The sequence below is a fragment of the Protopterus annectens genome, chromosome 9.part0 (genome assembly GCF_019279795.1).
Source record: "Protopterus annectens isolate FY-2018-M chromosome 9.part0, PAN1.0, whole genome shotgun sequence".
Classification (NCBI taxonomy): domain Eukaryota; kingdom Metazoa; phylum Chordata; order Ceratodontiformes; family Protopteridae; genus Protopterus; species Protopterus annectens.
Genome location: NC_056743.1, coordinates 1,953,874,905 through 1,953,902,404, shown reverse-complemented (window position 1 = coordinate 1,953,902,404; position 27,500 = coordinate 1,953,874,905). Strand labels below are relative to the sequence as shown.

At 39.0% G+C, this 27,500-nt stretch overlaps 1 protein-coding gene and 1 pseudogene across 1 annotated transcript in view; both read left to right on the top strand.

Annotated features, from left to right (window-relative positions):
* Positions 1-27,500, top strand: part of LOC122810841 — a 174,126-nt pseudogene that overhangs the window by 76,600 nt on the left and 70,026 nt on the right.
* Positions 17,328-27,500, top strand: part of LOC122812350 (beta-1,3-galactosyltransferase 2-like) — a 306,603-nt gene continuing 296,430 nt past the window's right edge. The window contains exon 1 of the mRNA XM_044084769.1: positions 17,328-17,426. The gene's annotated coding sequence lies outside the window, so the exon portion shown is untranslated. The remainder of the gene's footprint in view (positions 17,427-27,500) is intronic.

Sequence of the window (27,500 nt, the reverse complement as noted above, 5' to 3'; positions counted from 1 at the left end):
GCTTTGCTATGACAAGTGAAAGACCTGATCTAACTACTTGTTTTTCTCCTGTGTAATTTGAAGCCAGCAATAGGAAGACAATATCATGTGATGAACATTATGGAGTGAGAGAAACACTGTATATAACTGTGTGCTATTTGATGCTAAGTGATTATGCTGTTGTCTTTGTGGTGGACCCACCTGTGAGTACTAGTTATACATTTGTGTAATTTATGACAGTTAAGGGACAGTATTTCTGCAGTAAAAATAGCCAGGGAACTTGGGTATCTGGAGTTTACACTTTTCTACACACACACACACACACACACACACACACACACACACACACACACACACACACACACACACACACACACACACACATCTACTTATATCGCCATCCTAAATGTATTGTAACCTGTATTTGCACTATTTTCTTCACTATTAAAGGAAGGTTCATTTATTCACATTTAAGCTCTTGGGAGGGTGGCTTAATGGCTAAGGTGTTTGCCTTACAAACACAAGGTGCAGGGTTTGAGTCTCACAAGGGATAATTAGCTAGGCTTAAAATGGCTCGCAAGGGTAGTTAGCTTAGCACTAAACTATGAACCTATGATTGGCAAAGCCCTCTTGCCCACCACAGTAATACATGCTAACCTTGACCTTGCCTCTATCCCTAATCCTAACCATGCACCTTACCTTAAACATATATATATTTCCTTAACACTATTACCATTCAGACAAATTTGAGATGAATTTTGATTAGTTTAGCTTAGGATATCGGAAAAGGACATTTGCTTCTGTTTTTGATGTATTGGGTTTTGGCCATTTGTGTTGGTATTATAAGTGGTTGACATGTTTTGTTTGACATTTTGTGTTTTGAACATTTAACATGTTGACTATTCGTGATATATATATATATATATATATATATATATATATATATATATATATATATATATTAAATGCCGTGCTTTTCACATATGCATGGTTCATTGTAACTTATTGAATTCTAAGCCAACAAAACTGCTAAATGAGCTTTACCATGAGTCCAAAAGGGGAGTAAGTTATCATATTACCATTCCTTCAGTTCTTGCTACATCCACAACAGTATTTATTTATTTATTTAACATTTGTTTACCAGGAAAGTCCAACTTGGAATGAGCCAGTTTTCAGCAGATTCCCAGGGAGAAACACTTCAAACATGTCTTTGTAACATGGGAAGAAAACAGAGCACCCAGAGAAAACCCACATGAACACAGTGAGGATATGCAGACTCCACACAGAAGGCACCCCAGCTGAGAATTGAACCAGAGAAGCTCTTGCTGTGAGGTGACAACACAAACTGCTGCACCACTGCACCATCCAAATAACAACAGATCTTTGGGAGTAAAGTCAGTATTGTCCCATTCAGGACTTTTACTTAGTCAGGACCTGATAAGAGTCTTGCAGTCATATACACACACACACACACACACACACACACACACACACACACACACACACACACACACGCACACACATGCACAGATACAGGCACATCGATATTTGGGGGGTTGGGTTATGTGGTGTGTGCAGTGAACTTGCCCCTATGAAAAACACTTGTTTCAAGCTGTCCCATTAGTTTGTGGGTAACTGGCAGTTTTTAAGGATATGTGGGAGTAAGTTGCAATCCAAACGACTGGATTTCACTCTTTCATACTGCAAATAGCCTTAAGGCTTCATTCCCATGAGCAGTATTTACAACTATTACAATGTAACAAACTGTTTTGTTTCACAAGGTCAAGCCTTCAAATGAGACGGCCGAGGAACTTGCATCTCAGTTAAACGCCATATCACCTGCCCAGATTTTTTTTTCAAACAAAAAACAACTTTATTAAATTATCACTTATGACATAGGCAGTCATACATTTATATAAATGAAAACAAATTCTATCGACATATTTTAGTTGCAAACATTATACTTCACTTATAATATATCCAGTCACTGACAGTCAAACATTACATCGCTCATTCAAATTCTGCCTTCTTTTAAACCCCATTCCTCCTCCAAAACATTATTCTGCATCTATTGTTCCCACAATTCCCATTTTTCTATCTAATTTGCTCATACCCTTTTCTAAGTATCCCGTTTCCTGTTGGTTTATCGCTATCACTATATTCACTACTTCTAGTACAGTTGGTTTAGACTTTGATTTTCATTTTCAAGTAATTATTTTTTTTTTTTTGTTTTTGTTTTTTTTTTTTTTTTGGCAACCACCATAATTAGACTCAGCAAGGCCTTACTATGTCTAGGTAATTCCAATTCTGTATTGTAGCTCAAAAAAAATCATTTCCTTAGTTATACCAATTTGCTCATCCAGTATTTCTGATAGAGTAGTCTGCAGCATACCTCTCAACCTGAAGACATCAAAAATCTGGACAAAGGCCTATGAAAAGTAGGTTCAACTGGCCAGAAATCTACACACTAAGCATAAATAACTCCACCCGCTCTGATGGAATTGTTGGATACCAACATTCAAATAATTATGAAACTGTTCCCCAGTTTAACATTAACTCTGAAAATATACATTCGCGCAGAAACACCAGTTAAAGTCACTTTACAGCAGTAACAAAAAATCTTAAGGGAAGTAGTAGGTAATAAGCATGTAAAACACTTTGCATTATACTTTCTTCCCTACCAGGTGTGAACGTTATGTTTTACATCAGCAACATTTTTAAATATTATGCAAATTACTGGAATAAGTTAATAGAACAACATTAATATGCATTACTGACTGATTGCAGTTCTTTGTAACGTACAAAAAACTTATGAACTCATTAAGTTTGTGATGGCTATGCATTCTAAATACACACTATTTTCAGTGTAATGACAGGTCATGCACATGGACAGTTAGAATGTCATTATTGCGTATATATCGATTACCGAAGCAAAAACCTGCGCAAAATCAGCAGGGTGGCATTTCTTTGATATATAACAAAAACTGTACTTATCTGAGCAAAAAGAAAATGTCTAGCTACCCTTGGGTCCATGAAAAGGGAAAGAACAGCAAGTACATGTTGCCAAGTGTTGGACTATAAATGTTGTTGGACCTCATATTGGCCGGCATACAAGCTGTGGGTGGGGAAAGTTTTGATGTCTTTAAAAAACACCAAATGGGTATGTTGCACATTTTCAACTTCTCAACTCCAGGGTCAAGGGTAAATACAGATATAATAATGGACACTTTTTAAAATATTAGTACCATTATCTTGAGAAGTCGACAGTAAAAGAATGTGTTAACAACATGCATTTTCTGAAGTAAAAGAAATGTATTAACTCTAATTATTGTCGTTATTTATTAAGTGTAACCCATCACCCTTTCTGTCAATATTGCCATTTTTAGGAGAGATTTGGAGAGGCAGGGCAAAATTATGAGCCAAAATCAGTGACTGTTCAGAAGTATCCAAGCACTACTCTTATTTACAGGGCATTAGTGATGGAGTTCATATATCTGTAATATAAAAAATTACAGACTGTATTCCAATATATTAGAACATTATGTAAAACTCAAAAGGAGGCTGTAGACAAGATGCTGGAATATTCTTCCGGGGTATAGCTGCCAGTGCAGCTTGTAGAATCCCACTATACAAATACTTCTCAACTGTCGTCAATGTGGAATCAGAAATCGTCTCTGCCTCTCTTAAAATTGGGCTTTTATTTATTTATTTTATTTAATGAAAAAAGTGGTGGATTAGAGTCAGTTAATAGTGATGATTCTTACACTTAAACACCTTATAAATTTACACACTCATTGTCTTATCAATTTTCTAAATTAACACAATTTATATCTAAAAACATTGCCTGGTTTGGGGCCATCCCCTTCCCAAATTACTTTTTACTTTGTTCCAAATTCTGGAGGTAAAAGGATGTGAGGTATTGTGTTACATTAAATTACAGGTTGTTTGTAATTGTTATTATGAACCAGAAAACTATCCACTACCATACATGTGTCATGCAAGCAGGATGCAGTATACAATGAAAATACATTGGTAAAATTATAGATTAAGTTGTATCATCGGAATACAGATAACACAGGCTAACTATTACACACACACACACACACACACACACACACACACACACACACACACACACACACACACACACACACACACACACACATGATGTTCATACGGCACCTGTTTTAGAAACTCTGATCCCTTGCCCTGCCAAAAAAACAAATATTTTCCGCGTGATGCCTGACTGTCATAAGAATGGGTTAGTCTGCTGTGATGCTGCCTATAAATGGCTTCTTTCAGATTTCCAAAGGATTACACCTTGTTATGTCTGAGAATTGAACATCCAACTACATTCATATGCAATGCAAGCCTTTCATCTGGTGCAGTATTTACTAAACATAGAAAATGATACAAAATAACTACTGGAGATAGTCAAGACTCAGCAAGTGCAAAAAGCAGTCATATGAGCAGAACGATTGCCTATAGACTAAAGACTAAACTCAGATGCTGTGGCGACATTCACCCTAACCCAGGCCCACTAAAACTAGACACTCCAAACCCCAGCCTGAATAAAAAATTCAATCCTCATTATTAATCTTAATGTAAGGAGTATCCTTAATAAAGCCTATGACCTCCATGTTCTACCAACCGTATGCAACCCAGAAATTGTCATACTAACTGAGACCTGACTAAAACCAGATATTCACAATAATGAAATTACAGCACCAGGATAGAATATAATCTGTACTGACAGAATAGGTAAAAGGGATGGGGGTTACCATACTATTTAAAAATCACCGCATACTAGAACAACTAGACATCTCACCCCCTGACCTCAAAAATGTTGAGCTCACCCTCGTAAAATTAAAATTTAACTGAAACAAAATACATCAACATTATACGCTAGTATATCCCACCAGGCAATAATATTACCATCACAGAAAACCTACTAGAATGGTTATCTAACTCCCTTCCCCAAGAAAACATCCTACTAGGTGACCTTAATATACATTGGCTCAACTCAACCAGTCAAAACCCACTCTCCCACATGAACCTACATGGATTAACCCAAATTATGACATCTCCAACTAGAGCAGACAAAAGAACCAAACATCAATCCATACTGGACTGGATACTTGTTTCCCATCCTTCCCTCATTTCCCTAGCTGGATGTCTGCCTGACACCCTCAGCGATCATCAGCCTACATTTCTTTTAAGATGTACAACACCCCAAATGACCCAGGTAACAGTTCGGCAAATCAGAAATAAAAAACATTTTAACCTTAATAGCTTCAACATGGACGTAAAAAAACTGTAATTGGACCCCATTGAAAACATTAGCACTCAACAACACAATCACATACATTAATACAACCTTCATAAATATACTTAACTACCATGCCCCCCCCTCCGAACCACTAGAATCAAAACTAAATATGCCCCCTGGCTAACTAAAGACACAAAACCATTACTCAAAAATAGGAACAAAGCAGGGATGCAATTCCATAAAACACAAACAGACAAACAAAACTACCTTGAACTATGCAACAAGGCCAAAAAACTTATTAAAACAGATAAAATCTCCTACTACCAACATGTTGAAAATAAATATTCAAATAACCCCCCAAAATTTTGGGCAGCAATTAACTCGGTCTTACTTGGCAAAACTTCCACCCCCAATCCAAAAACAGAAAACAACTATGACACTATCCCCATACAATTCAACAAGTTCTTTACAGAAACTATCCAAGCCCTTGCAAATAAGCAAACTAGCATAAACAACCCCACTCCAACAAAATTGTCTCCAGTCAGCAATAGCTCCCACTTTAACTTTCATTCTGTATCAATCAAGACCATACACAAAACTTCTCCAAAAACTCAAACCTACCACCGAAGCCACCGACAAGATACCCACAGAATATCTACAACTTGCTGCTGAAGCCATAGCCTATCCTATCACTATCCTAATTAATATATCCATCTCCGAATGTACAGTACCCCACCTATGGAAAATATCCCATATAATACCACTTCATAAAGGGGGAAACTCCTTTGAACTCAACAACTATCGGCCTATAGCTATACTATCTCCATTATAAAAAATTCTTGAGAGGGTAATTCACACACAATTGATGAAATATCTCCATGAAAGAAAACTACTTTGCACACAGCAACATGGCTTTAGACCCTTCCATAGCACAACCACCGCACTTACATCATTCACTAAAATCATTAATAATCACAGAAATAATGCACAGCTCGTATCAGCTACATTCTTAGATTTATCCAAAGCTTTTGACATGGTCAATCACCCAAAACTCTTACATGCACTCTCTTCCGTAAACCTCAGCACCTCTTCTATTTCTTAGTTTAAGAGCTATCTATCTAGGAGACAGCAAGCAGTAAAATGGCAAAACCAAATTTCCTCCTTGCTACCTGTTTCCCTAGGGGTCCCCCAAGGCTCCATCTTAGGTCCTTTACTATTCACCCTGTTCACTAACCAACTTCCATCCAACACACCTAAGGCCTCCATAGTACAATATGCAGATGACACCACTATAATATGCGCACCCCCCCCCCCCACGCTAGATCTCCTTCTCTCCCAAACACAAGAGTGCTTCTCTCTAGCTGAATCGTGGTTCACCAACCAACAGTTAATTCTTAACCCATCCAAAACAAAATTACTCCTCTTTAGCTCACATAGATCTCTACTCCCCACAGACAGCTTCACACTCTCCTCCAACAACAATATCACTATTACCCCTACCAAACACACCAAGCTGCTAGGTGTGGAAATAGACAATCACCTCAGATTTGACCTACACAATACCCAAATTATAAAGAAAGTTCATAAAAAACTCAGACTACTCTATCGTAACAAACCCTTTCTCTCAAATCACTCCAAAATTACAATAGCTAGAACACCCCTACTATCTACCCTACTCTATGCCTCCCCTATTTTCACTAACTTTCGTAAAACTGATCTAAACAAACTTGAATCCTGCAATAATAAGATAGCTAGATTTGCTACAGGCTCATCCTATAGAACACACCACTGTGAATGTCTCAACAAGCTTAACTGGCTAGAGCTTCCACTCATACTACAAACCAATCAGCTTTCACTAGCCCACAAAATATTACACCACTCAGATAAAATTCCATCTCTACAACACCTACTTCTCCCTCAAACTACTACAAGAACCTTAAGATCTAGCACCCATAATCACCTTCAGGTCACCAAATTTAACAATGAGGCAGGCAAAACCGTCTATAGTCACTCTATCTCTAAACTCTGGAACTCCCTACCGGCCCACTTAACATCCAACAACTCTACCACTCAATTTAAGAAACTCCTTAAAATTCACTTTAGGAACAACAGGCAATGCTCCTGTCTCACCCCTGGACAATAATCTAGAATATTGCTAATCTCACAGCTTGCCTTGTAACTACTGAGATTGACTCTATGTATGCTTCTCATATTAAGAAACATTATATGTACAGTCTTACGTGTTGTAGTCATGAATCACTTTGGATGTATACTAAATACTGTCCCTTAGTTCACAATGTTAGCCTAACTGAATGTATGTCACATGTAATGCCTGTAAATGTTTAATGTATTTGCTGAAGCTTTTTTCCCCGGGCCTCAGCTGAAAATGGACCGATACCCAGTTGGACTCCACCGGTTAACAAATGTAAAATAAATAAATAAATAAATATAGAATATGCAACATATTATATTGCTCTAGAATCACAATTAGAAGCGGCTCGCAACTATCCATTGAGATTTTCACAAGGGTGTAACCACTTTTAACTTTGGTGAGAAAAAGCGGCAGAATAAGAAAACGAGGTGAACTATAAATCACTGGATTCAAAAAAAGTTCCTGTAATATGTTTGAATGTCACATACTTAAGCTATCACACCAAAGGAACTTACTGCGAATAGATTTTTTTTTTTTTGCCAAAATCACCTTTCTGGAACAACCGATCTCCTTCAGAAATATAGATTTCAAGAGAGCTGTTGGGTATTTACTTTATCCTTTTGTAACTGGACATAATGCTTGTCCACTGTGTCGCGTAACTTGCTTCCAAGTGGCAAGCAGCTGGTTGCAGTGTTTTTTGTCTTTGAAAAGTTTGAAGCCAGTGGTGTGTTCAGCAGATGTTATAGTCCTTTTGTGTTATAGAAATTTTTGATGATGCACTTTTCTGTCTACAGTGCTTACTGACATATTTCTCATCCTCCACAACCTCAACTCTCAGCCTTCCAAAAATTAAATATCATAGCCACACACACACCTTCTCTCTGCTTTCTCACACACACACACACACACACACACACACACACACACACACACACACACACACACACACACACACACACACACACTGCTAGTTTAAAAGGTGCCCCTGAGTGATTCTGCCTGGAGATAAGAGGTTGACTGCTTTGTAAAGTACAGAGAGATATATATTTCAGTTACCGATAATTTAGGCAATGTCTGTGATACTGCATAATGTATTAACTATCTAGCATAGTTCAATGGCACCTGAGCAACGAGACTAAGTAATATCAACAGCAACAAGACTCCAGTAAACAGGCAGTTTGGACAGCGATGAGTGTTGCTCCTTGATTTGGACGGGTCAGTGCTAATGTTGCCTTTGTTGACTCAGTAAGCCATTTGTGGGGGAAAATTATGCTCGGTTTTGTGGTACTGAAGGTGAGGTGAGCGAATAAATGAATGAGTGCTTTGTTCTGGGTCTATATTTGAACACCGAACATTCAAAATGTCGAGTGTTCTAATATCGAACCCTACCAATCAAAAATACTAAACATCGAACATTCAGAACAACAATTTTTTTCCTAGGGAAAAAAATTGCTGTTCCAAAATACATGCACACAACACAAGCACACCAAACAAACAGCAATCCACATACATACACCTAAACTCTTACACCTAAGCCTACACTAAACTATACACACACCACTAACTATCCACTTACCTTAACCCAAACCCTAACCCTAAGGTCCATCACTATCATACACTCATCTCACCCGCGCCCTAACCCTAACTCACCTATCCCGCCCTAACCCTCATGTCCACACAATCGCACACATACCTAACCCCTGCCCTAACCCTAACTCACCTAATCCGCCCTAACCCTCATGTCCAAACAATCGCACACATACCTAACCCACACTCAATCACACACTTACCTGAACCCGACCCGTAACTTTCCACCAGAGCGCTGAAAATACCGAAGCAACAGAAACAGACAACCGCATTCTTTGGTTTTCTGCTTCTTCGATATTTTCAGCATTCGTTGAAAACGGGTTGATATTAGAACCGTCAACATTTTAAATGTTCGGTGTTCTAATATAGACCCTTTGTTCTTTACCAATTCACATTAATATCACCAGCCTTTCTTATGAAATAAAGAAAACAAAATAAAATGACTGGATGAAGATGCACATTGCAAACTGCGCAGGACTTGTGTACTGATACTAGATGCCATTATGATGCAGTCACGAAACTAAAAAATCATTACTGCTACTGTCACACACCTGTTCTCTGCTCTCTCACACACACACCTACCATTTCTTTGCTCTCACACCAGCCATACACTCACACACACCTACTTCCTCACACAGTAGCACACACATTTATCTCTCATACGAACACCTAGTTTAAATTCCATACGCACACGCTTCTTCATTCAGAGAAACGATCCATCAGTTTAACTAACACACATACTCATACACTCATACACTTACTTACACTTAGCCCTGCATGGCTAGTTTTATTATTATTATTATTTTTTTTTTTGAAACCTGAAAATGAAATCGGGATTTAAAGGGGCCAATCGAGAATTTGTGGCACCCTATTATTTTGATCCCCAAACCAGAAAATACCAAGGAATATGGTACAGTTGAGAGGTATGGTCTGCAGGGAATTTTTAAAATCTGCCAACTCATTACACTCCCAAAAACATGTTCCCAATTATCTTTTTATTCCCGATCACACCTCCAACATCTGCTATCTACCTAAGGAAAAATTTTTTACAGTCTTAATTGGGGGAAAAATACCTAAATAAACACTTCCAAGCAAAGATCCTAAATCTTCTAGACTTTGTTGCATATTTTAGAATTGCTTATCCAGTCTCTGTTCCCAATCCTTTCTAACCTCCTCTGATTGATTCTTACAGTTATCATGCAATATTTTATATGCTCTATTAATTATTCTTGTTTAATGGCAGCTTCTGTTCTAGATTCTAATAAAAACTCTACCAGTGCTGGTCTTTCATTTAGGACTTCCCTATTTCTTTCTCTTTGCCCATACTCTGATATCAATCCTTGCTAGGGAAGGTAATCTCTAACTTGCAGTCCAAATAAATTCTTGGTCTCTTCCCATTTCATTACCTTTCCCTCTCTAATTGTTTACTCCTAATACCTTAGTTCCTTTGCCAGTTTTTCCAGTAAATTCCAGCCCCGTCTTGCCTGTTATCTATATCCCTAATTACAGTCACTCCTATCATCAGAATACTTTCTGATACTTTATGAATATAACATTCTGTATGGTTATTGTTACTCTCCTTAAGGATCTGCAGCCAAAATCTCAGTCTCTCCATGTTTTTGAACTTCCCCCTGTTTCCTCATAATCCCTTTGCACTTTTAATTATAGCTTTCTGTGTAGCAGCCTTAACTGTGTAGCTCTGAAATACCCCTTCAAATCAGGTAATCCCAAGCCACCTTATTCTAGTGGAAGGATCAGCTTACCCCACTTGACTCTTGCCATCTTCTCCTCTTAGATAAAATCTTTCATCACCTGCCCAGATTATAACCATTTTCAAAGATGTGAAACATGAAACCTTTTAACTGAGATGACTGTGCTTCGCTTTCCCTTGCACCAATATATTTATCTTCTTCTTCTCCCTTCATCTGCTCCCGTTAGGGGCCACCACAGTGCATCAGTGGTCCACAGAATGAATAGCAGTAGAGTTGTATGGTGTCAAGTTGCCAGCCCGGCACCCAACCTTCCTCAGAAGGCACACACGTGTACACTCACATCTAGGGTAGGTTTAGAGCATCCAGTCCACCTGCAGCATGTCTTGGGAATGTGGGAGGAAACCGGAGCACCCAGAGGAAACCCACGCAAACATGGGGAGGACATGCAGACTCCACACAGAAGGTACACCAGCCAAGAATCAAACCGGAGAACCTCTTGCTGTGAGGCAGCAACACTAACCGGTGCACCACTGTGCCACCCTGTACCAATATATTTATAAAACAGTTAATTGCTTGGATATCTTCACCTTTACAGAAGGAACCAAGATTCAGAGGATATCTGTAAATCCCACAGGGCTTCACATGAAGAAATATAACTGTTAATTGTGTTGATTCCACTGGAGTACATCAGCACATGCTTGATCATTGAAATGCAAGTCTGCTTACCATACAAATGGGACAGCTGATAGGCCTTCTGCTGCTCTAACCAACTCCTTCCATCCAAAAAAGTTCTAGCCAGGTACCAGGGACCCTACCATAAACTTCCACTTGTTTTACAATTTCTGAAGGTGGTGAACCAAGGCTGGGCAATTATCTGAAACAAGAGATACCAGATAATTGTAAACAACCAAATGTGCAGCAACAACTAAGCAGAACAATTGCCCTGACATCTAACCATATGTTTTCCAAGCTGCTACTTTGGGCATGGTAAGAGTCACAATGATAGTATGCTGAGCACAGTATACCATGCCTTTTGTCTTCAGTAAGAGTGGAACAAGTGCAAGATACATAGAAATTCCCAGGCAAGATGTGAGATATGGTCTGTTCAACATGCTCTGTGTCTACCTCAGGGCCTTCTCCCTCTGGCCATTGTGCAGTATACATCCCAAAGAAGGCATCCTCACTAGGTGTCCACACCACTTTAACTGATATTTCTTTGCATGGAGCAGCACTATCTGTACTCTGAGATTCTCCAGGCTTGCCAGTATCCTCATTCAATCATAGAGAATCCAACATCCCAGCAAATGAATCTCATGTCTACCACCGGTCCCTATCAGTTCATCAAAAAATTCCAACATCCCAGCAAAGGAATCTCATGTCTACCACCGGTCCTTATCAGTTCATCGAAAAATCACTTCAGTGAAAGGCATTTTCAGTGCACGTGCATCGAACTTGCCATTCCGCAAACTGTTCATATTGAGATCGCTGTACAGTGAGGATTGGGAAAGTTGCCTTTTCCAGACTGTGCAATCTTGGAGTTGGTATATATAATTAGCGGGGGTGGGAGAAAAGCCCCCCCCCCCCCCCACATCAGGGGAATTAGATGAATGGCATTTCCAATGAAATGCCATTCATTGAAGTGACAGTTCGATGTATTGATATAGACCCATCTACCACTTACATTTGTGATCTCATCCTTTTGGCTACTAATCAAAAACCAGGAACATGGGTGAGAATGGGGACAGAGGAGCCCAGAAAATTGAGAGCTTCATCATACGCCTCAGGTCTTGCTTCAGTACTATGCCAGCGGTAGCACCACCATTGCACCCCTCTACTGGTCAATCTCTCAATCTCCACCCCCTTACCCACAATGGTGAACAACACTTCTGAATGCTTAAACTCTTCCCCCTCCTGGGAAGCTGTTACATTCTCAACTGCAAAAAGCAACTCAAATTTTTCTGGGAATTACTCATGACTTCCCATTTGGAGGTGCTGATTTTCATCTCGTCCGCTTCACACTCATTTGTCTCTTTACTAGCGCACACTGGAGATCACAATAATTTGAAAGAGAGTAACATTGTCTGCAAACAGCAAGGATGGAACTGTCATGTCCCCATGTCTTCAAACGTTGGCGCTGCACTACCTCATTATCCTATGCAAGAGAAAAATAAATAGCAGGCGAAACAAAAGATGTACTCTTGGTGTTCCACCTCAAATATTCTTGACTGCTTTTGGTTTTCAGAATATTTCAATGACTGTCACAAGCATTATGTTCTATATGAAAGAGTCAGCAAGGTACTATTTCAACTACAGTTTTCATGCCTTTTCATGCTGTCAGCCACACTGATCTCCCTTATCTTTTGATAGTTCAGATGTAGCATCCTTTGCTTCCTGGTGGCCCAACTTGGATTTTCCTGTCTGTAGTACCTCTTTACTGTGTGTTAAGAGAACTAAAAAGTAAAAACACACAATGTAATACTAGAACCAAAAAGCAAACAAAAAAAAATCATCCACCAAGGACGCCACTGTCAATACTGTAAAACGTTTAATGAACAACTCAGTTTTCTTCTAACAATTAGAAAGACTTCATCAGAGTAAAATTCTGGTGAAACCTGAAACAATAAATACAAACAACCCACCAATAGGAGGCAAAGTAATACAATTAATTAATTAAAGATTAAATGAATCCTATGCACTCCACTAAAGAAACAAGTTACACGGTTACTAAATGTAAGCTTAAAGCACCAACCATAAAACTAATGCATTGCAACATGCAAAAAAGTATATAAAACAATATAAGAACAAGTGTGAATAGATGTATGTATATAAAATATATGAATTATATGAAAAATGTATAGGTTGTGACAAATAAAATGTTAAATATAAAAATAAGAACTAGAAAGTATTTCTGATACAAAAAATATTATCCACAGTGCTAGAAACTCTCTGCTGAAATGGAGCATTGCAAGCACTTTTTTTTTTTTTTTTTTTTTTTTTTTTTTTTTTTGTTACTTTCAGAATACCTCTTGATCTTACCAATATAAACTACTAAATACTGGGATATGCAGTTCATTTTTGTCTACTTGCTGTGAATTAGTAAATCATTACACTGACTTGCTAAGGATTCCGGGAAGGATTTGTCAGTGCCTTCCTCAAACAACACATCTGTCCTGTAAGAATTCTAGCCTTCTGATTAGGCAGGCTAACTGATGTCTACCAGATCCAATCTTCAATACCAAGCTAATAATGTTCTGAGATGCGGGTTTGGAAAGGGCAGTTGCCATCAAGATAGCTTTACTCTAGATAATTATATTAGTTTTGTTTTCATAGCTGAAGCCATGCTGGCTTTCACTGGCTAATAGCTGAAGCCATACTGGCTTTCATTGGCTAATAGCTGAAGCCATGCTGGCTTTCATTGGCTAATAGCTGAAGCCATACTGGCTTTCATTGGCTAATAGCTGAAGCCATACTGGCTTTCATTGGCTAATAGCTAAAGCTGTACTGACTTCCATTGGCATAGCAGTTTAATTTCTGGCTTTTAAGGTGGAGTATGCTTAAACACCTACAATAAAGATGAAAAAAAACAAGTAATTCTCCCTTTGCAAGCACTGGAATATTTCAACTGAAAAAAAAAACAGCTACTTCAGAGAAGAGTTAATTCAAATGTGTGCATGGTCCAATAATTATAGTGTAGTGTTTCAATCAGGTTTTGTGTAGCTGATCAAGGAGAGCAGTCAGAGGTGGCATGTCTTTCTTTACAAACACAAAAGTAGAGTTTCAGTAAGCATGCAAAATATTTCCATTAAAACATAGCAAAAATGTGTATAAGCAATAGCCACTTCCTGTTACTGGATGACCCCTACCCAACATGGATCCACCACATACTACTATCACTGTCCTTATATCTTTCCTAGACACTATCAACAAAGCTAGGGGCAATATTAAATTTGTTGCCTTTATTCACAATATCACACAGCAAACACCTACATGAAGTGTCTTCCGTTGGCCTGTCACACTCTATTCTAACCTGGTTGGCTGCTACTTATCTCACAGACGGCAATCTGTTTAATGTCCCTACAGCCTATCCCCTTTCCTGCCAATTACCATAACTGTACTCCAAGACTATATTCATGGTCTACTGCTGTTTAATAAATTCACCAAAAATCTTGATACTTCTTCCCAACAAGCCTCTCGTACAATTTAAAGATGAGTCTGCTCTCATTTGTTCCTCTGATAGTGCAAACCATCTTCAACAAATAACATAAGAAGATTTTAACTCCATTGAAACCTGGCTCCAACATAAACTATTCCTGCCTTTTCTCAGTTCACAACCTTGACAAAAGTAACTTCAAAAATAACCTCCCTAAACAACCGACATTGAAGTAGTATCTCATACTAAATCACTTGGCACAACCATACATATCGGTCAAAAATGTGACCTACGTTTTCAAAATACAATTAAAAAAACACACCAAAAGGCAGGAATGCTACACAGAACAAAATATACCCTCACAACTAATATTAATGTAACCCTCACTAACATATACCTGTATGGAGCACCCATCCTTACAAACCGTTAAACTTCTCTAGAAACTAAACTTGAGAAATGTTAGAACAAGAATGCATGCTTTGCTACAAACAAACACTATCAAAGCCACCACTTTACCACTATAAAGATAACTAAATTGGTTAGAAGTACCTCGCCATCTTACATAAGCCCAGTTAATTACAGCACAAAAAATAATGAACAATCCTTCAGTCTGTCTAGCTCTTAGTACAAGTCTCCAAAATTATACCCCACAACATCATGTAAGATCAAATGATAACAACTCATTTTACACTGAACCCCCAACTCCTGTATGAACCCCCAACTCCTGTATGAAGAGGATAATGAATTTTTCTTTCTATCTTGGTGCTACTATACCTGTGTTTATGGATTTTTGAAATAAAATAATTAAAAAAAACTCTTATACTTCCTATAAAACAGTTGTTGTTGTTTCTTTTGGCTTTTCCCGGTTAGAGGTCGCCACAGTGGAACTCCGGTCCGCTAATGATTGGCCGTAGATTTTTACATACCGAATTGCCAGCTCTGACGCACAACCTTCAACGAAGGTACGCCCATTCATGCATGTCTCCACACAGAAGATGCTTTAGCTGAGAATCAAACAGGACAACGTCTTACTGTGAGGCGACAACACTACTGCAGCACCAGTGCTTAAGAAAAATTAATTCGGTTCATCTGGCCCTCCAGCAGTATCTGGTCTTAATTTACTTAATGACTTATCCAACATTTCAGCCATTATAACTGGAGACCTCAGAAAAAGCCATTTCTTTATAGTATTAATCCTGTACTTTATTCCCCTCTACCTGCCTTCCAAAATAATCTGCAAGCAGTCAGCCCAAATTTAGGGATCTGTAAATAACCCTGGTCCTTAATAAGATATATATGTGAATTACCAACCTCATTCCTTTGGCTAATGTATTTATAACAGTATTTATATCAAACACAGTTTTAGCCATACTCATTTCACACTTAGAGTTTTTCTTTCTAATCAGCCCTCTGACTTCCGACGTCTGATACTGCCCTCTTATACAGAGTTCTACCATAATCCATTGGATAACATCTAAATCTTGCCCAGCATCCTCTTTTCTTCTTAATACTGTTTTTTATCATACTATCTAACCAAGTAGGGCTAATATTTGTTAAATTTGTTACTTTCTTTTCTTCAGGAACAAACCTTTCAATAATTGAAGAAAGTTTTCCATAAAAACTATTCCACATTTTTCTACTCAATGTTCTTTAAACTCCTCTTTCCAATCCCATCCTATAAATGATTCATTTATTATACAGTATTCTATTTTATAGATTTTTTTAGTTATCAAAATGCTTGAAGTCTTGTTTTTGTTAGCACACACCAGCTTAATTTACATTAAACTACCGAATGATCGGAATTTCAAATAGGACACATATTTCATACAATAAAACTCATATCACACACACCATAGAGTCACACTAGTGTGCTTTAAGAAATGTAATAGGTTTTATTAAAGTCTTCATTGTTGTTCTGACTCACAAAGCAGTGTACAGAAAAAAAAAAGCAATAAAAGAATAACATAACGTGAAACCTTACTCAGCTGCCAGGAAGGTTCAATCATCAAACACAACAAAAAATATTCTAATTATGAATAACACCAAAATAAAAAGGTCAGGAAATAGTATTTTATTGATCAAGCAGTTCATTTCTCTTCATCTCTTTCATTGCCAGTGTTATTCCACCTTCAGAAGTGCTGAATAACTTTTTAAAGTAGGTGCTGATGATTGTTTACTACATCTATGTTGAATTTTGTTAATGAACCAGCCACACCGCTTTCTTGGAACAGTAAAAATACCACAAAAATGAAAGAAAACTTGCTAAGTCTGCTATGAAAATAATCTTTGGTGCAAAATGATAAAGAGATGTGCAGTCATTCTTTCTTTCACTCATATGATGAGAGACGTACAGCTTTTGCATTCATAGAACTGCTGATGAATTTCAGTAAAAATAACATATTTACTATTGTCTGATCTGCTGGATTACTTTTGCGGCACACCACTTACATTGGCTATATGCATACATTGCAGGTTCGAACCTTCAAGCAATTTACTGGCTGCTCATTTCTGAAGTTATCTTCTAAATAACACAGTATACAGAATGCATTACAAAAAATAACTCATTCACGTCTGGTAGTAAGTATTTACACTCGTTAAAAAGGTCTAACTTCTCAAAATGTTGCTCATATATGTGTTGAACGTAATGCTTTTGTCTGCACTGTTGCTAATATACTTTCGGCTGTAAGTTTTTTTGCCATACAATGTAATGCTTTCATTTGCTTTGTTAAGACAATTTGTGCTGCAACCTTTCTGTTGTAAATTGATCAATTTCAACAATTGGCTTAAGTATTGGTGTCATTCAAAGGGGATCCAATGCCTGTCAGCCTGGGATGACATGCTCGACAAGCCACGATGCTTCGCTAGGGACGACTTGCACCTGTCACCCCTGGGCTTTCAGATATTGGCAAAGGCTCTTGCTTCCCCCATAGTGCCTTTTTTAGCAAGGCTCTAAAGACAAACCCACCTCCATAGGTATCACAAGGGATAAGAAACTAAGAGTAATGCTACTCAATGCCAGAAGTCTAAACCTCAAGATGCACGCACTCGAAACTCTCCTTAGCATGGAGAACATCGATATCTGTGCAGTAACAGAAACCTGGTTCAAGGCTCCCGAGAGCACCCCAGCACTACCAGGTTATACCTCATACCATGCTTTTCAGCCCCAAAACTTGAACTGAACCACAAAAGGAGGGAGAGTATCAATATTTGTCAAAGATACCCACACCACCAGGTTGGTGACACAGCACGAAGCATCAGAGACTATCCATGTGCAACTAACAGTGGGTAAAACTGCCTTCCAGTTTATAGCCTGCTACAGACCACCCTCCCAAACCCAGGAACCCCACTCGATCTTCCTGAGAACACTGGAAAATATGAAGGTCTCTCCAAACACCATTATACTGGGCGACTTCAACTACCCAAACATAGACTGGGAGCATTACTCTAGCTCCAACACCCTAGCCCAAAGGTTCCTAGAATTTATAAACTCAAATGCTATGGAACAACTTGTTACCACTCCCACAAGAGGGGAAAACATACTGGACCTGATCATCACCAACATGGGGACTCTATGCTCCAGACCAGAAGTGTATCCCTCATTGGTAAGATCAGACCATAAACTAATCTCACTGGATATTCACATCCCGACCCCATCCCCTGCCCAGAAAACCACAGTGAAAAACTTCTTTAAAGCAAATTTCACACTCCTCAAAACAGAGGTGGAATCCTTCAAAGCCCCCGAGCCTGTGGAAAATATGGCCCAGACCGCAGAATCCTTTATAAATGCATTCTATGAACACCTTCAGGAATGCATGGATCATGCAATCCCAAATAAAACCAAGACCCAATCCTCCAAAGGCAGACGTCCTGTCTGGTGGACCCCAGCCATAAACAAACTATACAATAGAAGGAGGAAGCTACTACATGATAGAGCAAAATCCCAAAAAGGGAAGGCATCTCTGATCAGTATTAGCAAAAAACTACGGGCACTCATAAAATCGTCTAAGGCCAGCTTCGAGAGAAAAATTGCACAGTTCACTAAGGATAATCACAAGGCTTTCTTTAGTTATGTTAGGAACCTGGGTGGGAATTCCCAGATATGCTCAGAATTAGTCCAAAAAGGACAAAAAATACATCGAACCCACAGACATTGCCAACATCCTAGCTGACAGGTTCAGCACAAACTTCTCCCCACCAAAAGGGCAAATATCTATCCCAGCAGAGTGCTGCCCCCCTGACATCTCAGATGCTCAGGTAAGAGCCGCCCTCTCCAAAGCAAAAAACACAGCATCAATGGGACCAGACGGTGTCCCGGGCTGCGTCCTACATGAACTCCAAGAAGAGCTAAACCCAAACATAAAACTACTGTTCAATCTCAGCCTTACTACAGGATATGTACCCAAAGAGTGTCGTACAGCAACAGTGGTCCCTCTCCACAAAGGTGGTGCCTCAACGGATCCTGGAAACTATCACCCCATAAGCCTGACTAGCTTGGTCTGCAAAGCTATGGAAAGGATCATCATGAACCTCATAAATAAAGATATTGGGGACCTACAGACACTGGATCCTACCCAATTCGGCTTTGTTAAGGGCAGATCCTGCCTCTTAAACCTGGTCAATTTCTTTGAAACAGTCACCAAGGCCATTGATGAGGGGAAGGTGGTCCACACAGCCTACCTGGACCTCGCAAAAGCCTTCGATACAATACCCCACTCGGGCATTATAGATAAGCTCACCAGCTTAAATATAACCCCCTATGTCACTAGATGGGTTGCAAACTGGCTCAAGGACAGAGCCCACATGGTTAGAATTTCTGGAGCCATGTCAGACTCCAAACCAGTTACAAGTGACATCCCACAAGGCTCAATCCTGGGACCTCTCTTGTTCGGTATATATTTCTCGGAGGTACAGGCCAACACGGAAGGACTGTGGCTGACCAAGTTCACAGATGACTGCAAACTGGGTGCCATAATCGACTCTCCAGCCGGCACAAGCATCCTCCAAAAGGGCCTCATAGAAACAGACAACTGGTGCCAGAGCCATGGCCTCAACCTAAACACCAAAAAGTGTATAGTCATCCCCTTTGGCAAAAACAAAGTGCCCACAAATTACCACATAGGTGGTAATCCATTAAGTACAGAAGAAGTAATTAGGGACCTGGGGACCCAAGTTGATAGCAATCTCTCATTTGACAACCACGTGGCCAAAGTGGTTAGAAAAACATTTTATATAGCCCACCTAATCATGAAGGGATTCACATCTAGATCAGGGGAGGTTATCGTGCCTCTTTACACATCCCTCATCAGGCCCATAATTGAGTACAATGCCCCTTTTGGGATGTACCTTACCAGACACCTGCAGCAACTGGAAAGACCCCAAAAGTACCTCACCAAGAGGATCAAAGGGCTCAAACAGATGCCATATGCTGCCCGGTTAAAGAAACTCCATCTCTACTCAGTGGCATACTGCCTGCTCAGAGGCAATCTGTGCCTGACGTATAAAGCCATGTCCAACCCGGAATTAATGGACATGCTGCACCTCAGAAAATCCAAATCCCATCGAGCTACGCGCTCGAGAGACTTGAACCTCAGCACTGAAATAAATAGGACATGCTGGAGGGACAGATTCATAACCCAGAGGCTCCCTTCACCCTGGAATAAAATCCCAGTCCAGGTTAGGCAGAGTCCCTCACTGACTCTCTTCAAGAGGAATCTTGATGAGTGGATGGAAGATCGTAGGTTTACCCCGGGTATCACTTCTGTGTCACTGTTAGACAGAGGCACAGTATACTAACCTTGAAAAAGGGCATAGCAAAATTAATTTAAAATGGGTAGCGAAAGCCAAACACACTCTGGCTAGGCTTATAAATGCCCTAGGGCAGATAGCCTAGTATGAACCTATGAACCTATTTATCTCGGTCATGTTTTAACTTCCAACAAAAGCATGTGTTAAAGAGAAAACTATACAGACCTGACACCAACACTTGAAACACTACACAGTGAGAAGTGTAACATTCCCTCTGAAGCTCAACAAAGCCCAGAGTTGTAGACAGAATGCTTATAATCCACAGAACTTTTAGTATCAAATTTATCAGTTTCAATCTAATGTTTTACTGCTGTTAGAAAACTGGCAAGTGATTTGCATTTGTTTCACTACTCTTACAAAAAATGGCAACTGATTTACATTGATAAGAATGGAAATAGTTTTGATAGAATAGTTCTTATCTGCATTACTTTGATATTAGAAAGTGAGTCTGCTTTTATTTTGCTCCATACTGTTATATCTTAACCTGCTTAAAATGTACAAAAGTCTATAAAAATTAAAAAAAATAGAAGAGTCTAGACCTCTCTGATGTTTGATGGCTTAAGTGAGAGTATTTATATACGTATTTATTTATTTGAATTTGTTAACCAGGGCAGGGTACTAATCCTGATGGACTCATTTCAGTCACAGCTGGGGGGTACAGAAAACAATTTAGCATATAACATGAGAAGCAGAATAAAATGTAACAAATATACAAACAGGGAAAAAGCAAAACTATATACAATGGTTACATAGATGTGACATGACCTGACATCCAGAAGGGAAATCAATTAACAAATATTCCTGTATTATACCAAAGAGAGAGAGAGAGAGAGAGAGAGAGTCATAGTATATATACCAAAAGAACTGTAATTTATTTTAACAGTATGAATACAGGTGGGTAAGCCCCCAACATCGGATACACAGAGCGTTGCAGGGTGCTTATAAATATATATTTAGACCATAGTTTTTCTGATAGTCTGTTGTCATCTCAAGCCACAGTAGTTCACCTGAATTATTGGTCTGAGTTTAACAGTAGCATTATTACAGTCAGCAGGTCAAGATTGGAAGTCTGTCCTTCAGTCAATAACAAAAAAATTACTTCAATAATATATGGTACAAACTGAAATCACATATTTCTTATAATGTAAGTCACAAAGGAAGCAGAGTACAGCAGAAGTAAGAACAAAACTCCAAATTTAATTCCAAGAATGTGCACTTATAACATACGGATGAGCGCTTTCACCATTACAGCTTCTTCGGATCCTTGTATAAAAGTCAATTGTTTAAATTGTTTTAATTGATTAATTGAGCTGCTTATATAAGGGGAGGTCTACTGTGACTTTTATACAAGGATCTGAAGAAGCTGTAATGGTGAAAGCATTCATCCGTATGTTATAAGTGCACATTCTTGGAATTAAATTTGGAGTTTTGTTCTTACTTCTGCTGTACTCTGCTTCCTTTGTGACTTACATTATATCTACCTCACGGAACTACAGCGTTTGCTTGCTGAGCAGTGGATTTTACTTTACTTTACATATTTCTTATGCATAAAACATAACAAAATAGAAAATTAGCTTAAAAATTTGCCCCGGGAACATGCAAAAATTATAACCAAATAATTTCAATTGGTTGAATGGCAGAACTCTGAGATTTGCAACAGTGAGTCGAGTAAAAGTATCATCTGGATACAGAGTAGTGAATATTTATACCTGCTGTAATATTATGCAAAATCTTCTGATGTAGTCTGCCTCCTTATGTATACCAGATCTGAGACCACTGTACTTCAGGGTAAGGGGAATAATTTTTCATAATATAATTTACGTGTGTGTGTGTGTGCGTGTGTGTGCACGCGCATGTGCATGTGTGTGTATGTGTGCACGTGTGCGTGTTTGTGTGTGTGTGTGTGTGTGTGTGTGTGTGTGTGTGTGTGTGTATATACAATGATGAAAATGCTGATGACTGTTTTTGCATTACAAATCACTGTCAGTGTGGATTCTGTATGTATATACCTGCAACGATTCCTTTGTTCTGGGAAATTTCTTCCATCTCATACATGTGTGACCACTGACTTGGTATGTATAAGTTTCAGGAGTATTGCTTATTGCCCACATTGGGGGTCTGCAGGATGAGAGGCTTTCTCCCCAGCAAAAAAAAGGCCACTGTATCTCCTCAGATTTTAGTATTCTGAGTTTTAATGGCGGGTCTCTCTCTGTAGATATATATATATATATATATATATATATATATATATATATATATATATATACACATACACACACGCACACACAGACACTCATATATGTATACACACACACACACATTTTTATTTTTATTTTTTATTTTACATTTGTTGACCGGGATAGTTTGACTGGATGAATGTCCATTTTCAGCGGAGGCCCGGGGAGAAAAGCTCTAAGGGTAAGCAGATACAGCTTTACATAATACCAGCATTACATATTACAAACAGACTATTTACAGTGATTACATAAGTAAGCAAGTTAAACAAGTTCCACAGGTTAGAGTTAATCCCAAGCGTAAATCAGGATTAAATTAAATTACACAGTAAACTGGTTAACAGATTTTTACACATTCTAGAGAGAGTTAGCCAAGCTTGATACATTGACATAGCCAGTTAAGTGCCAAATGTTGTTTGAGTCTGGTTTTAAATTGACCTAAGGTAGAAAGTAAGGTAATATCAGCTGGAAGAGAGTTCCAGGGTCTACTTACAGAGTTTGCAAAGAGAGAGTCACTGGCTGTGTTATTAATTTTGCTAGTCTGAATTAGTAGTTTGTTAGAGGATCGAAGCGGTTTAGGATTGTTATATGGGATGATAATATTTTTAAGTGCAGGAGTATTGTCCGGATTATACAGGATTTTATAGGCCATAATCAGTTGGCTATACTGGATTAGGCTGGGTAGTTCAAGCCACCCAAGCTGATTTAGACTGATGCAATGACGTGTCCTAAAAGGCAGCCCAGTGGCAAACCTGGCAATGTGGTTGTAGCAAATTGAGAGTTTGTTAAGGACAGTCTTGTTTAAATTTGAGAGTAGAGGGGATGCATACAGAAGGGTTGAAAGAAGGTGCGAGCAAGCTATGGCAATTTTAGCTGGAGGGGTTAGGAAGGCTTTTATTCTGTAAAGTGACCCTAGTTTTTTATTGATGGTTTTGCTAGTTTGGTTAACATGTAGGTTGAATTTTAGATTATTATCTATGATGACACCTAATAGTTTTGTAGAGGGGTCAGGGGAGATTATTGTGCCATCATTTGAATTTATAGTAAAGGTGAAAGCGGTAGACCTACATGTTGGTGAAAATGTGAGCATTTTAGTTTTTCTGGGATTTAGGATCAGACAACGTTCAGAAAGCCAGTTTTCTATTGTATTAAAGGTGGTCTGGGTAGCTGACCATAACTCTACTGGAGATGTGGCCGAGCAAATCAGAGTAGAGTCATCAGCATATTGTATACAGCTGACTTTTGGGATGACAGTATAAAGGTCGTTAATGAAGATGGAGAACAGCAAGGGCCCTAATATAGAGCCTTGTAGTACTCCAAGGGTGTTAGGTAGAAGATTAGAGAGTTTGTTCTGCCAGAGGACAGCCTGCTGTCGACCATTCAGGTAGGATTGAAACCATTGATAGGCTCTAGTATCTAGACAGAATGTTTGCAGGGTGTGGATTAAAAGTTGGTGACCAACCATATTGAATGCCTTGGAAAGATCCAAGAAGAGTGCTGAGGATATATAATTATTGTTGCGATTATGGTTTATGGTGTTGGTAAAGGCTAGTAGGGCTGAAGTAGTGCTGTGATGAGGACGGAAGCCATGCTGAGTGTCTGCCATAAGGTGATTCTGGATTAGGTGGTGCATAAGTTGTCTATGAATGCATTTTTCCAAAATCTTTGCAAGTGGAGAGAGTATAGCTATTGACCTATAATTGGAGAATTCAGTAGAGCTGCCTCCTTTGTGAAGTGGGATTACATAGGATATTTTCCAGATGGTGGGAATTTTAGCTTGTACTATGGTTCGATTGGTTAGTATTGAGACGGGGTAAGCAATAGCATCAGCTGATTTTCGGCAGGGAGTTGATCAGCAGAAAGTGTAGTGGGTTTTAATTTTTTGATCAAGGTACGGATAAGTGAAGTGGTGACTGGTTGGAAGCTGAACACGAGTAGGTTTCTAGGGGTGGTACTTTCAGGACCAGGGGAGCTAGGAGGTAGTTGGCTAGCTAGGGCTTGAATTGTCTCAGTAAAGAATCCGTTAAAATTGTCAGAAACATCTTCAGGGGTTTTATCAATAGTAGCAGCAGGGATTGGGGTTGAAGTTTGTCCAGAATGTAGTAGATTATTTAAACCTGTGAAAAACTTCTGAGGGTTATTTTGATTTACTGTCTGTAAATTACAGTAGTATTGTTTTTTGTCTTGTAAAATGGATTTTTTAGTTTTGTTCCTGGATTGCCTATATTTAATGTGATCTTGGGGGTCTTTTGAAGAACACCATAAAGCCCATGCTTTGTTTCTAAGGGTAATTTTGAGTTTAGACTCTTTAGAAAGCCATGGCACAGTTTTTGCCTTTGTTCTCTTTGAACGAACAGGTGCATGCAAATCAAGGATCTCAAGGAATTTGTTGTTAAAGTATGCTACTGCTTCCTCTAAGGGGAGGTGTTTTAGAATAGACCAATGAGTTTAGTTCTTGTTGGAATTTGGCAGGGTCAAAGCTTTTATTGTTTCTAACCTTTCTGAGTAAGGGTTGTTGGGAATTAATGGCTTTGTGCTTAATTACATATGTGAGAAGGTGATCACTTAGGCCATCAGGGAGGGCACCAGAGGTGTACAGTTGGAGGTGACTATTTATGAGTACCCAGTCAAGTATGTTTTCTTTTTGGTTGGGTTTACCTATCCTGGTAGGAGTGGATATGATTTGTGTAAATGCATGCAGGTTAATATGGGCGGTTGGGGATTCTGAGGAACAGGTGCCCCAGTCTATGTTAAAGTCTCCAAGTAGTAGAGTTTCTTGGGGGGTAGTGACATGATAGCCAGTGCAGGCTATCTTCAAGTGTAGATATATTGCTACCTGGGGGAATGTACATACTGATGATATTAATGCATTTATTTTCATTAAGTTGCAATTTGGTGGCAAGAATCTCTGAGTTATTAATCTGAGGTGGTTGTATTACATCTATGGTGACATTCAACTCAGACTTATAGAGTACAGCTACCCCACCCCCCTTCCTGGAAGCACGATCCAGCCTGTGTATGTTGTACCCAGGTGGTAACACTTCATTGGCTGTAGTGTTAGGTTTTAACCAGGTTTCAGATAAACAGAGAATCTCAGGGGAGTGGACATCCAGAAGTGCATGCAATTAATGTACCTTGTTATTAATGCTTCTAATATTGAGATGATAGGCTAGGAGAGAGTTAGTTGGCCTATTAATTGTAGGTTTGTAGCTTAGATTGCAAGTAGAGGGAGTATGTGTATCTGAAGTGGGTGGGCCAGGGTTGGGGGTGAATATCGCCACCAAGTATTAGGTTAAGTCTATACTTGGTGATGAACTTCAGGAATTTGCTTATTAGTTTGTGGTAGTGTTTGGATCTAGAACTAATGTTCCTGGGGTTGAGATGTTGATAGACTGAACAAGATGTTGGATAGGACCTGGTACTGTAAGTATGCTTGAAGGTGGGAGGATTTACAGCTAGGGTGATAGTATGGCCTTTCGGGACCTGCAATCCCGTGAGAAACTGGTTTTCATATAAGGTAAGGAGGTATGGTGCGAACAAGAGGGGTAGTAAAGAGGAGCATATCATTATTTGTGATTCAGCTAGTGAGTTAAGGAACTGTTTTACCTGGTGATGCAACACCAGAAGATAGAGTGGTGAGGTAAAGTTACTGTAAGGGGGATGGGAGAATGCCAGATGAAACCTAATAGGTGCTATTAAAATGTAGGTAGAAGAATGGGGGTGGGAGGAATTATCCCAGATGAAAGCAGATAGGATCTAGAAAGTGGGGGAGTGGCTATAGTACTTAAAATTTAGAGGTACTGGGGGCAGGAGGGAATTGGGGGCAGGGAGGGGAGCGAAGAGAACCCAAGCGTAGTGGGGCTATTGCAGTTTACAAGGTTTCCTAAGGTGTCCTAAAGCTATAAGGTAAGTATTATAGCTCTTAATGTAAGAGTCAGTTTACTTAAGTTACAGGGGAAGGAGGCAAACACTCAAGTAGAAAAAAGAGCCCTATGGCTGACCAAAATGGTGACCTGCTTAATTACACAGCACTGTAAGTGAAAGCTTAACGAATGCTTTTTGTGTGCAACCTACTCTGCTTAAATGCTGAGAGAAACTGATTGCAGTCCTGTAGACTCCGTTTTGTAGGTAAATGTAGAGTTCAATCTGCTTAAATGCTGAGAGAAACTAATTTTGTTATGGTGACCAATTACTGTCCTGTAGACTCTGTTTTGTAGGGAAATGTAGAGTTCAACTAGGAAAAGAGAAAAGCAGAGATTCTAGGGTAAGCATGAAGGCAACAACAGGCAGTTATTTTATAATAATACATTCAGAAAGGTTTGATGGTGGGGGGGGGGGTAAAGTAACACACTTCAGAATGAACTAAGATTTATAGCTAAGAAACCTGAGCAAGAGGGCAATGCAGTAAATAAACACTTGCCAGATTTTAAAGATATACCAGAAAAACTAAATCAATTGTTCACAATTGTACAACTGGAAAATTGCCAGTAAAAACACTTCAGGTATAGCTAGTCCAAGTTATTCATGTCATAAAAGCACTTCTTCAATGTGTGTGTGCAAATTTAAACAGTAAAAACACATGCAGCAAGTAGGAGCTCTGATTATACACTTT